Source organism: Lepidochelys olivacea (assembly GCF_965140295.1).
Source record: "Lepidochelys olivacea isolate rLepOli2 genome assembly, chromosome: 23".
Classification (NCBI taxonomy): Eukaryota; Metazoa; Chordata; order Testudines; family Cheloniidae; genus Lepidochelys; species Lepidochelys olivacea.
This window is the reverse complement of record NC_140433.1, coordinates 2,213,145-2,227,234: the sequence shown is the minus strand read 5'-3', so window position 1 is coordinate 2,227,234 and position 14,090 is coordinate 2,213,145. Positions and strand designations below refer to the sequence as shown.

Here is a 14,090-nt window from a genome sequence, read left to right as displayed (position 1 = left end):
AGCAGTGTTCATCTCTTTATCATTTAGTCCATAACACCTCAATCTAAAAGTGCTCAAATCTAATCAGGTTCAGGCATGCTCCAAAGTCCATTTATTTATCCAGGGTTTGAGGGAGGGAGAGGTAAGGTGAAGGCTGACCATAGCTGAGGGGAGTAAGATACCATTTGGAGGTGAGGAGTGGTTGCTAGTTTTATTCTTGTATGTCATATGTGTTTCAACATACGTTAAAAAAAACAGTCAAACACCTGGATCCATTAACTTGCTTTTTCTTTCTTCTTTTCATTATGCAGTGAAAGAAAAATGTTTAAAAATCATCTTGCCTGTTTTTAATGGAAAGGCCCTACTGTTGAGAGCTACAGTGTTAGAGGTGTGGATGTTTGGGGGAGGGAGATTTGACTTCTTTCCTGGGGGTCAGGGTTACATCTCACAATCCTTGTATCCATGACAGCATAGTGCATCCTTGGCATTAGTACTCATCGCCTAAATAGTTTACTAACACCCCTTATGAATAGAAATTAATGTCAGAAAGAAATATTCTATTGTACAACCTCAGAGTTCAGATTTTTAAAGAATTCCAAAACCCAGATAGGCATCAAGTGTCAACATTTATGCCTTTATTGAAAGGTCTGTTCAGATACAGTGACAGGGCTGGATAATACAGGCACTGATTTCTGATTTATAAACAGATTTTATTGGTTTTTGGGACTGAGAACTTACTACGTTTAGGAATGGGTCAAATTGATCCACTGCTAGTAAAATCCCTGCATTTACCTCCTGTCTGTCTTCACAGTTAGGACACTCAGAGGATAGTTTTTATAATATTATTGTCCTTTTTATTTCCCTTTTTACAATATGACTTCACACTACAACTTTATTTTGTGTCTCATCTTTCATATAAAGCCTCTGTAAATACTGAGTTAAATAAAAGAGTTACAGCAGTAGTGAGATTGTGTGGAAGAGCAGAGAGGACACCAGTGATAAACGAGCCTTAGAAGTGGTGAGGGGAATATAGAGCAAGATCTCATTTACACTCTAATAACTATCATGTTAGGGGAAACAATAGTGTCTCCTCTTCCCACACTTCCCTCTCGGAACATAGTTAAAACATGACTTGATCTTGCAAGGTATATGGGATTGAACTGAATCCTGTTCCTGAATCAGGGTGCATAGGGACTGTGTGGGAACACAGTTCAAATATGATTGGTTTTGTCTACATTGTGAGTCCAAACCATGTTTTAATTGCGTCTTGGGAGGGTGAGGACTGTGGTCTATCAGTATGGTGGTGGTAAGGATATAAACAGAAAGACACTCAGCATTCCTCTCACCATTCCTATAGATCATTTAGTGTTGGTCTTCAAAATGGTTTTCAGTATTTTCATTTCAGAGTGGTAGCCGTATTAATCTGTATCAGCATAAACAACGAGGAGTCCTTGTGACACCTTAGAGACTAACAAATTTATTTGGGCATAGGGTTTCGTGGGCTAAAACCCACTTCATCAGATGCATGGAGTGGAAAATACAGTAGAGAGGTATAAGTACACAGCATATGAAAAGATAGGAGTTGCCTTACCAAGTGGGGGGGTCAGTGCTAACAAACCAATTCAATTAAGGTGGAAGTGGCCTATTCTCAACAGTTGACAAGAAGGGTGGAAATCACTTTTGTAGTGCTAATGAGGCCAGTGTAATCAAGGTTACCCATTTCAAACAGTTAACAAGAAAGTGTGAGTATCAGCAGATGGAAATTAGTTTTTGTAGTGACCCATCCACTCCCAGTCTTTATTCAGGCCTAATTTGATGATGTCCAGTTTGCAAATTAATTCCAGTTCTGCAGCTTCATGTTGGAGTCTGTTGAAGTTTTTTTATTGCAGAGTTGCCACTTTGAAGTCTGTTATTGAGTGTCCAGGGAGAATGAAGTGTTCTCCTACTGGTTTTTGAATGTTATAATTCTTGATGTCAGATTTGTGTCCATTTATTCTTCTGCATAGAGACTGTCCGGTTTGGCCAATGTACATGGCAGAGAAGCATTGCTGGCACATATCACATTGGTAGATGTGCAGGTGAACGAGCCCCTGATGGTGTGGCTGATATGGTTAGGTCCTATGATGGTATCCCTTGAATAGATATGTGGACAGAGTTGGAACCGGGTTTGTTGCAGGGTTTGGTTCCTGGGTTAGTGTTTTTGTTGTGTGGTGTGTACTTGCTGGTGAGTATTTGCCTCAGCTTGCGGGGCTGTCTGTAAGCAAGAACTGGCCTGTCTCCCAAAGTCTGTGAGTGTGAGGGATCATCCTTCAGGATAGGTTGTAGATCCTTGATGATGCTCTGGAGTGGTTTTAGTTGAGGGCTATAGGTGATGGCTAGTGGCATTCTGTTACTTTCTTTGTTGGGCCTGTCCTGTAGTAGGTGACTTCTGGGTACCCTTCTGGCTCTGTCAGTCTGTTTTTTCACTGCCATGTTGATACTGGATCCTCCGGTATAGTCCTAGAATCATAGAACTGGAAGGGACCTCAAGAGGTCATCTAGTCCAGTCCCCTGCAATCATGGCAGGACTAATTATCTAGACCATTCCTGACAGGTGTTTGTCTAACCTGCTCTTAAAAATCTCCAATGATGGAGATCCACAGTCTCCCTAGGTAATTTATTCCAGTGCTTAACCACCCTGACAGTTAGGAAGTTTTTCCTAATGTTCAACCTAAACCTCCCTTGTTGCAATTTTAGCCCATTGCTTCTTGTCCTATTCTCAGAGGTTAAGAAAAACTAATTTTCTTCCTCCTCCTTGTAACAACGTTTTACATACTTGAAAACTGTTTCCATGTCCCCTCTCAGCCTTCTCTTTTCCAGACTAAACAAACCCAATTTTTTCAATCTTCCCTCATCGGTCATGTTTTCTAGACCTTAATAATTTTTTTAATAAATTGGTTAGTCTCTAAGGTGCCACAAGTCCTCCTTTTCTTTTTGTTAATAATTTTTGTTGCTCTTCTCTGGACTTTCTCCAATTTTCACACATCCTTCCTGAAATGTGGCGCCCAGAACTGGACACACTAGTCCGGTTGAGGCCTAATCGGAGGGGAAGAATTACTTCTCATGTCTTGCTTACAACACTCCTGCTAATACATCCCAGAATGATGTTTGCTCTTTTTGCAACACTGTTACACTGTTGACTCATATTTAGCTTGTGGTCCACTATGACCCCCAGGTCCCTTTCTGCAGTACTCCTTCCTAGGCAGTCATTTCCCATTTTGTATGTGTACAACTGATTGTTCCTTCCTAAATGGAGTACTTTGCATTTGTCCTTATTGATTTTCATCCTATTTACTTCAGACCATTTCTCCAGTTTGTCCAGATCATTTTGAATTTTAATCCTATCTTCCAAAGCACTTGCAACCCCTCCCAACTTAGTATTGTCCGCAAACTTTATAAGTGTACTCTGTATGCCATTATCTATAGTGATAGTTGCTGTATAGATGGGACCAGAGAAATAAGGTTTATGATATTGGTTAGATCAAGTCCATGGAAGGTTTTAGAAATGAGAGCAGTTTTTAACTGAATCCCCCCAAATGGGTAGGTGATGGAATTATTTGAGGTTGGGAGTGATATGGGCATGCTCATTTGAACTCTATCCATTTAAAAAAAAACTCTTCGAAATATGAACAGAACTTCATTTATTAAGAAAACAGTCCAAATACTTAGCCTTACTAACTATGTATGATAGCCATTTGTAGCATAAAAATAAAATTTGTATGTAGACTTTGTTTGGCAGCAGGAGGGGGAGTGTTTAGAAATTTGATTCCTGCAGAAATCACCTGTAAGTTCACTTTTTAAAAAATCCTGTCCATTGCAAAAATATAGTGAAGGCAGCTGGGAAGGGTGGAGCATTCCTGCAGATCCTTCAGCAGAGTATGCATTGAAATGGAGATTTCCTTGATTCCCTGCAGGATTCTTGCAGATTCTGCAAATCCCTCACTGCAGACCCTACAGGGAAATCGTAATTTTCAGCTTTCTGCACTGTGGGATGCTTTGTTGTTGTTGTTGTGGGGTTATCAGACCACCACCCCCGTTCTTAGTGCATAATAGAAAAACTGTTTATTGTGATGTTGGTAGAGGTGGTTGACACAGAGGTGAAAGGTGGTTATTTCCTTTTTCATGCGCATGTGTGTAACTCCTATTGTTGCTAATGGTATTTACGCATGTGCACTGAGGTGAGAAGAGACGCGCTAGATTTTTTTTTCTCCCAGAAAATTGCTATGATACATCTTGGACCTTTCCTAGCTTTCAGATCATACTGGCATGCCACAGAATTACTGATTGTGACATAAAAAGGAGACAAGCAGGGCTCTTAAAGGGAAGGAAACTATAAATTGGTTAGTCTCTAAGGTGCCACAAGTACTCCTTTTCTTTTATCTCAAAGGAGTCCTCAATAATAATACAATTGAGAACCGTTAAATATTAGCCTACATTGAAATTTTAAAGTACAAATAAACCAGTTATGGCAGTATTTATAAATCTGGTATTGCATTATATCTCCACTTTGCGACTGTACCCTCGTATAAATTCAAATTTCCTTATCTCAGTGTAGCTCTGAGTTGACAGGCCTCAACAGAAGGAATGTCTAAAATTGATGGTGAGAAAACCTGGATTTGTGCTGGAAATGGCCCAACCTGATGATCACTTTAGATAAGCTATTACCAGCAGGACAGTGGGGTGGGAGGAGGTATTGTTTCATATTCTCTGTGTATATATAAAGTCTGCTGCAGTTTCCACGGTATGCATCCGATGAAGTGAGCTGTAGCTCACGAAAGCTCATACTCAAATAAATTGGTTAGTCTCTAAGGGGCCACAAGTACTCCTTTTCTTTTTGCTAAAATTGATGGTAATTATTGTAGAGGTTTTTCAGTGGTCCTGGGAATAATTTGGCCATTGAAATCGGAGGCAAACTAAATCTTACAAAGTAACACAAAATCTGTGAGTGAAAAATTTAGGCAGGCTCACTTTGTTTGAAAGGATTATTTTTCTTGTTGCTTTAATTTGCTTTTGTCTCAGGAGGCTAGTGACAAAAATAACTATAGATGCCTTAAGACAGAGCACTAAAACTATATTTTGTACATTTTTGTTTTATGTAAATCTGCATCTGAGTGTTTTTAGGTGTCATCTGTTTCTTATGATCCATGATACTTTGCAATTAACTTTATTTTTATTTTGAAAAAGGAACAATGAATGCCATATCCTATATTCATTGCAGACTCAAAAGTTCAAGAACTTGTTTCATCTTTTTAACATTAAGTAAGGTGAATGGAAGCCAGAGAAAATTGGAGTTAAAAGTAAGAAATTAAACTTTAAAAAAGATTAATTGATGGGGAGGATATAAACCCAGAGGCACTGTGTGTAATATGATCCCATTCTTCAAATCCCTCTGTAGTAGGAGAGTTAAACACAGACTGGAGAGAATGAAAGATTCTGTCTAGAGAACAATTTATTTGGACATATTAGGTAAAATTTTGAAAAGTGCCTGTGTGACTTAGGAGCCTAAAGACACTAGTATTTAGGCTCCTAAGTTGGTTGGGCACTTTTGAAAACTTTGCCCATCTTGCCATAAGATAAGGGATGAACAAAACACCAGATAATACAGTGACTATGTTTTAGGTGGAATGTCAGGGAGGAGAGCAAGTATATGCTAACAGTAAGGTGTCTATTAGATGGTGTAATAGACTTCCAAGGAAAACAGTAGGAATATGTACAACTTGACAAAGCCCTAGGGAATAGTTTGGAGGGGAAGCAATCCTGCAGTGGTCAAGAGGATGGATGGTCCAAATGTCCAGCTGTGATTTCAGTGACATTATGGTCTTTCCATAGTTAAGGTTACAATTAGTTTCCCAGTATAAATCTGGTTTGGTTTTAGTGTCAGAGGAAGTGTGTATAAATTACTTAAATTTAAAATTTCACTTGCTGTATCTTATCCCAGGGTGTAATATTTTCTGAAACTTTGGGAGAAATCACACAAGGCATCTTGGAGAAAGATATTTTTCTAACATCCTTGCCATGTTTTTAAAACTGTGTCATCTACATACTTAAAACTTAGTTTCTCCTGCTGGGCTAAGGCCAATCTTTCAGGATTCTGAGTATATCCTGCTTGATGCTAAGTACTCTGTGGGAATTGTTGGTACCCAGCACTTTGGCTGACCAAGCCCTATATGAGAAGTAACTTTTTGCTATTTTGAGAAGAGTTTGTTACTATTACGTAGTGGTAAAACGTGGTTTTCATGTAAGCACATGCGTACAGATGCCACATCCAGGGGGTAAACAGGTTATATCCTGAACAAACAAGTAGTAAATTGCCCTTGTGTGGCTGTGGGCTTCCCAAGACATTTCATACAGGCAGAGAAAAAAATTCACACACACCTTAGTGCATATGGTCAAAGGCTGTGTGCATCTCAAGGCCTCAGACTTTCATTTATGCTGAGAATTGGGAATTGTAAACTATCCTTCCCTACCCCTAACTTAGCCAGAACCAAACCAATCCACCTGAAATTTTATGTATTTGACCTTTCTCCGGGTTGATCTTTTTCTGGGATGTTTGAAGCAATAAGACATTTTGAATACAGTGGGGTTCAAAACTGAGTTGTCTTTAGTTTCTTGAAGATTTTTCCTAACTTTATGTTTTTGGACTTGTCTTATCTCCAAAATGACTTGGCTTAGAAACTTTTTTCCTGTTCCGTTGTTCCTGCTGAGGGGAAATGCTTTTCATATGTATTTGGGCGATTGTATTCGGTATTATTTATTAACATTACTATTGCATGTATTGTTATATTAAATATGCTTCCAGAGTGCTTTTAAGTGAAAGCCAAATCTTGGGAAAAGTATGCACTATTAGTAATTATTACTCATAGAATCAGGATAATGTGGCCAGCAAGGTATTGTATTGTGTAATCAATGTGTTTATAGTGGTTAGAGCAGGGATTGGAAGTCAGGCCTTTTGGATTGTATTTTTAATTCTGTCAATAACTGTGACCTTCGGCCCACATTTTCAAGTGTCCAATAGCTATTTTTTGAGTATTCAGCTTGAGAGACCTAGGACCTGATTTTTCAGAGCTGCAGTGTCCCATTGATTTCTGTAGGAGTTGTGGGTTCACAGCGCATCTGAAAATCAGGTCCCAGGTATCTTCAAGTAGAAACTTTGTTCTTAGCCACTCTGTGACTCTGTTTGTCCATCTATATTTCCCTCACAGCAGTGTTGGGAGGCTTATTTGTCGAGTTTTTTCAGAGCCCTGTATGAGAAGTGCTATACAAGAGCCAAATATTTTTATCCTCATTCCTCCATGGTTTGTTCATAACCAGCAATCTAGTCATAACCATATAGTGTCTTGTTACAACTCTCAGCATGACATTTAATTCTGACAATTCTTTGTGGATTTGGAGTGCGAAATCTTAAATACATGCTTCCCAGTAATATATATATAATACTGAGAATGAAGATGTCTGAATCCAGCTGTCGCAGATGAATTGTCTCACTATTCAGTGTAATAGAGATATCACCACTGATTGAGTCTCACTTGAAAGGTCTACTACAACAAGATAACGGGACCCAGGTGCTTGGCTAGAAAACTAAACAATCTAGATGTTCTGAAATAATAACTGAGACATCAGAGACTTTTTATTAATGATCTTTGTCTGTTTCACCAGACTGTGTTCAGTGCTTTTTACAGAAAATGTGGTTGACCCCATGATACTTCTGTTGACCCCGGTTCTTTCTTTGTGTAGATACAGCCCTAGAGGGTTGTTATACAAGTACGCACCTGTTCTTTCCAGTGCTTTGAATAATTGCATCATGTAGCAAATGCCAGACCTGAAAGTTCCACTAGGATAAGTTTTGTAGCTGTGTGGGTAGGTCAAACTGTCAGAACCTAAAAGGACTTGAGACTTATGTTATGACTATATGATGAACACATAATAAAAACAATTTGTGAAAATTTAAGAGACTGCTGTATTCAGTGTTATAAGTCCTGCTATGTTGGCGGCTGTTTTAATTGGGGGACAGACTGTAAGTTACTAATGAAAGCTCCAATAACACTGATTGTCAAGGTTCTCAAACTGGTTGAGGTATGAATCACACTATGGAAATAACGAATGTCTTCTAGACCCCTCCATTCCTATTTGCACTCCTGTGGCCCACCTCCTCTTCTGTTCACAACTCAGCAACATCCCTGTGGTCCTTTTACAGCCAGACAGATTGTTTTGCAGTGATGTAGATGTTTCTAGAAGCAAAAGGAAGTTGGAAACCGCAACTTGTGATCTGCCACCTCTCTTGACTGCCATTGGACTACAACATTTTGAGAATTGCTTAAGTATTAGACCAGATTGGCTCTCTGGGCATTTGAAAATCTGGTGCTCTTCTTGGACAAGAGTGGCTGCCAGGGGTGACTTCATATAAATAGAAAAGGAGGACTTGTGGCACCTTAGAGACTAGCAAATTTATTTGAGCATAAGCTTTCATGAGCTACAGCTCACTTCCGATGTGAGCTGTAGCTCACGAAAGCTTATGCTCAAATAAATTTGTTAGTCTCTAAGGTGCCACAAGTCCTCCTTTTCTTTTTGCGGATACAGTCTAACACGGCTGCTACTCTGAAACTGTTCATAGAAATAGTTGCTCTTCTGACATCTTGGTGTGATGCATTATTTCAAATCAAAAAGAGATTTGTTCTCCATCGGCCTTCATTTTGTGCAGTAATTTACACTAGTTCAAAGTGGATGTAAAATGCTACCAATCTGATTTAATAGCATTTTTATGTGTGCTTTGCACTGGTGTAAATGACTTCACAAGTTGCAGGATGACGGAGAATTGGAGCTACTGTGTTTTTGCCCTTTATTCATTTTACTGGTTCTGCATATTCCTTGTTCTGTGCAATCCCTCTCATCCTGAAAGTGTAAATGACAGTGAGTTTCACAGAAGAATTTAATAATCTGTTCATTTCAGTATACTCGAGAAACAAGTATGCTCTTGCTTCTTAAACTTGGATTCTCATCTCCAGTGAAACTTGTTGAATACATTTTACTAGCATAGTTCTTCAGCTCTAAAAAGCTGTATTTAAGAGGATTCCAAGTGAAGAGTTATGTTATATATTACCTTTCCACAAGCCCTTTGTCTCTAAATGTGCTGCTTCTATATTTTCTTTCCCCTCTCCATTGGTTTAAAAATGAATTAACTCAAGGATTTCCATATTTTTATCATTATATCCTGATTGTATCAACAGATTTATTTTTGGGGCAAAGAAAGGTGAAATTGAAAAGCCCAATTTTATAGACCTTTCTATCCTGATTTTTGATACTGGGTTGCTGATGCTGTGTGTCATCTTTTACATTAAATGTTAAAACCAGGGTTTCAACCACTTGTGATCATTAAAGATCCCATGGCACTTTTTCAAAAGGGCAGGCATATTAGCCTCTGTCCTTGCCAAATTCCCACACATGTAATTATTTTCTACCTTCCTATATTCCCAGTTAGATGAAGGATTCTTCTTGGCTTCTTGTACTAACCTGTTCTAAAGTATTGTTCAGTATCTTAAAGTTGCCATGTTTTACCCCGGAGGTATCTGCCTTTAAGTTGGGGGTGAGGTAATTCCTTTTGAAAATGCCCTTTAAGATTCTTCAGAATGAAATGGCTATAGAAATGTAAAATAGTTTGTTATTGGATACTAATATCTGTAGCTATAACTGTCAGTATCTCATCACTCCCCAGCATGACTCTTGCAGAAAATGATGAACAGGTTATGAGCACTATTCTGTGGACAGTTTTCAGGGAGATTTCATGCAAACCAAGGTTTTATTAGAAAAGTATCACCCCCACCTTCACCCCACCCCCCCGCAGCCATGTTTTTACCGGTAAATATTGATTTAAACTTTAAAAATTTTGCACATGCATTCTGACTATATTTGTTTGGATTTCTACTCTTTGCATTGTGTATAGAGATCTGCTGCTGCTATTTTTTTTTTAAAAAGGTATTAACAAACATAAAACCAGAAGCTCTAATGTTATTCTATTTCAGCTTTTAAAGATGGTATCTATCAAGAGCTTTGGGTAAGCAACATAAAACTACCTCACTAGCTTCAGGATATAAAAGAGCTATGGTCCAGCTAAGGACCCATATTTTTTTAAGCACTTTTCAACGTCTGTTGTGTTATCCAAGTGTCAGTAGTGTCAGGTTATTTATTGCCTCAAAACAGACATCTAGAGTGGTAAAGCTACATTTTCTAAACATAAAAGCTAATTCTGCTTCCATATTTATAACAGGATTAGAAAATCTAGTTTTCAAACTCAAATGAGACAGACACGTAGATTCCACAGTAATGTAGCCTGGCATTTCAGGTGTAACTTTGTTTTCACATTTTTGTCCCAATGCTGCATGCTGTTACGTAACTGAGGCTATCAGGCGTAGAAAGGGACATACCTTCTACAAAGTTTGTTTCATTTAAATGGGAAGACTGCAAAGAAAGGGAGAACTGGGGGGGAAATTATGCTACATAGTCTGTCAATTTTTGGCTCAGGAGAAGAGAGAACTTTTTTCCAATCATTTAGTAAACAGTTTTCAACCTCAGCTACAAAGTTGTTTGCACAAAGTGATACCGTGCCTTGATTTTGAACAATCTTCTCTGAATGCCACTGAAACAGACCTAGAGGTGGTTCCAGTGTTTGTGTTTACTATTGTTTAGTTGTGGAATATTGAGTTAACAATATAAAAAGTACTTTTTTCCTTCATGATAATGGCTATTACTAGAGATAATGGCAGGGCCAGGAAATAAAGTCTAAAAAGTGGTAGGAAGTATGGTAGTATATTGCTGTAAAACTTGATCATTATGTATGTTGAATTTCTTCCCATTACTAATCATCTGCCTGCGTAGCCTTTTCTAGCTGTAGTTTCCTGCCAGTAGGATGGAAATGGTATTAAGTGTGACCCTAAATAAGGTTGTTGCTGCCCTGCAATATCAAAGAGGGTTTGCAAATGACATGTTCAGGACCATAGATTGACCACTTGGATATAGGTGTCCATTCTCCTATTATTGTGCAGGGGATTCACATGGGTAATTGCTGTTAATGCTATTAAAGTTCACACTTATAAAAATGCTGCTTTTCAGTAGTATTAAACACTTCTCCACATAATCCTGTGAACTGAATTGCTCATAGCCTTAGAAACACGTTTCCCTTTGCCTTGCAAGATTCATTTGTGGCTAGAAGCCAGTAACAGCTCATCGTTCTGGCGGCAACCACCAATGGCATTTATCTGTGTACTGAAACAGCTCAAATTTTATAGCAGGCAGCTAACTTCAAGAGTTGATAGTCTTCATGTACCATGCTCATGTAAAAACATGTCTGAAGTATTGTTCGCTGCATGGGTTCCCAAAGAATTGGTTTAAAGGAAAATTCCAGAGTAATATAAAATATATTCTCATCTCTACCTCTAATTACAAAGACAGGTAAATGACTGAGGAATAACTTTTATATTATTTTAAATATAATAAGAATAATGAACAATTAAACAGCAAGCTGCTGAATGGTTTCAGAGTAACAGCCCTGTTCGTCTGTATTCGCAAAAAGAAAAGGGGTATTTGTGGCACCTTAGAGACCAACCAATTTATTTGAGCATAAGCTTTCGTGAGCTACAGCTCACTTCATCGGATGCATAGCTGCTGAATAGGACTCAAAGGGCCTGATTCTCAGTTGCCAGCTTATGGTTTTGTGCTTTTAATCAATAGACTGCACTGCCTTCCACAAAATAGGATTTGGTAGAATGTTGAATGTAATTTTTCACTAATATAAATGATAGTGCAGGACAACAGTCAGTCAGACCCAAAGATTTTCACATTTTCAATATAGATTTTTATTTAAACTAACAAAGGTATTAGAGATAATCACAGCCATCTTCCTATAAGTAGGATGAGGATAAAATAGCATGAGCTAAGTGCTGCTAAAGAAGAAAAGTCTTTCAAGTAGATCTCAGTTTGTTGATCTGATGGTATGACAGGATGTTGTTGCTATTGCTCAGAAATAAACATAGGCCTGGTTCTCCTCTCACACCAGTTGTATAAGGTGTAACTCCACTCACTTCATTGTTGTTTTGAGAAGACAATCACATCCAGTGACTCCACAAGGGGAGTAAAATAACTATATTGTGAACAGAAACATGGAGAGACGGAGACTTAATATTTTAAATGAGGCTGTTTATTATACCTATTTTAACCTTTTTTTGGTACGTTAAATTATGTAGAGTAGAGTAGGAGGGAGAGAGGTTGTTTATAAATCCTGAACATGATAAAGCAAAGGTTACTATGACTGGCAGGTTAAGTGAAATATAATATCCTGGATTTCTCCTTGTAACAGTATTGGAACCTATGTCCACACTACTTGGGGCTGTGAGCATGAGTTCCAGTTATATTACAGATGCATTTGTGCTTTGCACAAAATTCAGTAGATTAACCTACTCAGTTTTATTTTATAATAGCGAGGCAGTGTAGTCTAGCGGTTAAAGTATAAAACTGAGAGCTAGAACTCCGTGGGTTCTAGTCCCAACTCTGTTAGTGTTTTGCTGTATGGGTTTCAGTAATGCATTAAATCTTTCTGGGCCTCAGTTTGCCTACCTGTAAAACAAGTATAATATTAGTACCAAGCTATGAGGGGTCTTTTGGTTAATGTTTGTAAAGTACTTTAACCCTTGACTCGATGGAGCGAGGGAAGTAAAATAATTATTGTTAGATAGTAGTATTACTTATTATCTCATTTTGGAATCCAGTGTTTAAATGAGATACAAGGATTTTGCTGCTCACAAACTTTTTTTTAATAAGGTAATTTTTGTTGTTATTATTACTTTATTCTGTTTTCTGCCATCCAAATCCTAAATGAGTGAAACTCAGCAGGTACATATTGGCTTAGATTTTTTTTCCTTTTTGGAAATGTTGGTACCCATTGCGTATAGTTCCTTTACATCCAGAAGGATTCAAATTGATCTACAAACCTTTTTAGCTCCACCATTGCTTTGCAGTGTGGATGTTGCAGTAGTGGCCGCATTTCTTTAACAGAATGCAATAGTTAGAATAGTAAGTGAAGAGTACTGTATCCAGTAAAAACTGCAGGGACAGTTTTAAAGGGGGCAGAATTTAACTTCAGGATTAATATGGACGTGCAGCCTGGAAGGCCACAATAATTAGTAGATCCCCCCTCCAAAGCCATTTTGCCTTTTGTCATCTAGGAGTTTGTTGTCCTTGCTTGTCCTTTGGCAGAGGAAGAAAGCAAGCACAGAGATTGTGAATTGTGAGGGCACAGTACATGTTGTTTGTTAGACTGAAAGTGAAACTCACACTTTCACTTTCCTTTATGACATCGGAAATGGCATTATGGCTGAAAGGCAAGGTTATAAGATTTCTGCCACTGAAACCAAAGGGTTTGCATATGTACTAAAAGGAAGCTATGCTTGAACAAAAACAAGGGCTCATTTTCTTTCCCTTCCTGCAAACAACTAAGCAGAAACATTAACCCTTGTTCCCTTTTGGGTGACCTCGATTTTTACAGTGTCATCTTTTTTAGACTGTAGATTCATTAAGAGATGGTTACTTTTCGGCTTGTGAGGTTTCACTGGCAGGACCACTTCAGGATTAATTAGATATTGGTGGTGTTGGCATATGCCTTAGGACGGAAATATAACTATTTATATCTCTTCCACCTCAAGGTATTTTTTTAAAGAGCGCTCTGAGATGTAGAGTTCGTTATTTTCCCTTCAGAATTGCATCTGGTATGTTTCTGTTACCAGAAGACTTTTCTTTGCATCATGTTACCATTCCCAGCTTCTCCTGTGTGTGTGTGTGTGTAAGTTCTAAAAATAGACTAACATCAAAGGACTACATATATCTGACAAAGTGGGTATTCACCCACAAAAGCTTATGCTCCAATATGTCTGTTAGTCTATAAGGTGCCACGGGACTCTTTGCCGCTTTTACAGATCCAGACTAATACGGCTATCCCTCTGATATTTAACATCAAATGTTATCCTACCGTAAAATCAAGTCAGACCTACTGTTGGCAGAAAGCATCCCCTGCTTAGAACAGAATGAGG

General features: G+C 38.3%; 1 protein-coding gene across 4 annotated transcripts in view; it reads left to right on the top strand.

Annotated features, from left to right (window-relative positions):
• BICRA (BRD4 interacting chromatin remodeling complex associated protein) overlaps positions 1-14,090 on the top strand; it is a 114,976-nt gene that overhangs the window by 16,051 nt on the left and 84,835 nt on the right. The gene's annotated exons all lie outside the window — the stretch shown is intronic.